The 1955-nt window shown below is 42.4% G+C and overlaps 1 protein-coding gene and 1 pseudogene across 1 annotated transcript in view; both read right to left on the minus strand.

The window, feature by feature from the left end:
• F8 (coagulation factor VIII, procoagulant component) overlaps positions 1-1955 on the minus strand; it is a gene marked incomplete at its 3' end in the record, with an annotated part of 34091 nt that overhangs the window by 15248 nt on the left and 16888 nt on the right. The window lies entirely within an intron of this gene.
• LOC103603432 lies at positions 1006-1796 on the minus strand (annotated as a pseudogene).

Genomic DNA, 1955 nt, shown 5'->3' on the forward strand with positions numbered 1-1955 from the left:
TGCAAAATGGTGCAGCCTCTATGGAAAATGGTATGGAGGTTCCTCAAACAATTGCAGATAGATCTACCATATGACCCAGCTATCCCACTGCTGGGAATATACCCAGAGGAATGGAAATCATCAAGTCGAAGGTATACCTGTACCCCAATGTTCATTGCAGCACTCTTTACAATAGTCAGACTGGAATTTAAAACAACTATGATTACTGTGCTAAGGGCTCTAGGGGATAAAGCAGACAGCATGCAAGAAGAGATGGGCAATGTTATCAGAGAAATGGAAATTCTAAGAAAGAACCAAAAAAGTGCTAGATATCAAAAACACTGTAACAGAAATAAAGAATGCCTTTGATGGGCCCATTAGTAGACTGAACATGGCTAAGGAAAGAATCTCTGAGCTTGAGGATATGACAATAGAAACTTCCTAAACTGAAAAGCAAATTAAATAAAAAAAAAAAAGACTGAAAAAAAAAGGCAGAACTGAATATCCAAGAAATGTGGGACAAGTACAAAAGGTATAACATACAAATAATGGAAATACCAGAAGAAGAGTAAAGAAAGGAACAGAAGCAAATTTTTGAAGCCATAATGACTGAGAATTTCCCCAAATTAATGTCAGACATCATTGCACAGATCCAGGAAGCACAGAGAGCACTAAGAAGGATAAATGCAAAAAAACAAACAAAAACTACAGCTAGGGATATCATATTCAAACATCAGAAAATCAAAGATAAAGAAAAAATCTTGTAAGAAGCCAGACCAAGGGGGGAAATAAACACTACGTGTAGAGGAGCAAAGATAATAATAATTACATTGAACTTTGCCTTAGAAACCGTGCAAACAAGAAGAGAGTGGAGTGAAATATTTAAAGTGTTAATAGAAAAAAACAACCAACCTAGAATTCTGTACCCTACAAAACTATCCTTCAAAAAATAAGAAATAAAGACCTTGTAAGACAAACAAAAATTGAAGGAATTTGTTGCCAATAGATCTTCCTTGCAATAAATATTCAAAGAAGTTCTGCAGAGAGAAGGAAATTGATGTAGGTCAGAAATTTGGAGGAGGCTTCAGCTGGTGTTGTGGGGGGCACCTTGGGCATGAACTCAGGTGGGGGGCCAGTCTCTTCCTGGAGATGGCCCTGATAGAGCCGGTGAAGGCAGGATAGTTCTTTCTCTGGTGGCTGTTTCCAGATGTACCATAGGTACCAGGGGTCACCTGAAACCAGGGTGGGGGCTGGTGGAGTAGCACTCACAGCTCCATGAGAGGTACTGAAGTCCATGTCTTGGGGTTCAACCTGGGGAATGTGGTAACTGAGGAGACCATGATCCTGGCTTTCTGGATGGCCTGGGTCAACTTCTTGTGCTGCTTCCTACAGACCCCTGTGTAGGGAGCATGGAAGATGATACCTGTGTGGGCACAGACAAACTGTTCCAAGAGCTTCATGTTCCTAAAGTCAACATGCAACTTGTAATACCGGCAGATGGGGCAGGGATTCCCAGCAAGTTTATTCTTACGAATACATGTCCTCCAAGTCTATTGTGGGGGTATACCACCTTTGTGGTTGTGGCGGTAATCAGCCCATACAGGGTGAGAAACATAGCACTTCTGGTATTCTTCTGAGTCGAGATATTTCTAAGGTTCATTCTTATAAGGGGAAATGGGAACCGGGGGCAAAGAATCTTTCTCAGGGGGGGCTTTGGTGCAGAGAGTCTGGAGGGGAAGCTGAACTCTGTAGGCACTTCTGAAGGGCAAAAGGATAGGAAGCCACGTCAGCAATGTGTTCAATACGGAGGCCGCCATCTTGACGAACAACCAGGGTGGAATGCAAATGCTGTGCGAGGTTGTGGAGAAAAAGGAACTCTCATACACTGTTGGTGGGACTGCAAAATGGTGCAGCCTTTATGGAAAATGGTATGGAGGCTCCTCAAACAATTGCAGATAGATCTACCATATGACCCA

The sequence above is a fragment of the Galeopterus variegatus genome, unplaced genomic scaffold, assembly GCF_000696425.1.
Source record: "Galeopterus variegatus unplaced genomic scaffold, G_variegatus-3.0.2 Scaffold4604, whole genome shotgun sequence".
NCBI lineage: Eukaryota > Metazoa > Chordata > Mammalia > Dermoptera > Cynocephalidae > Galeopterus > Galeopterus variegatus.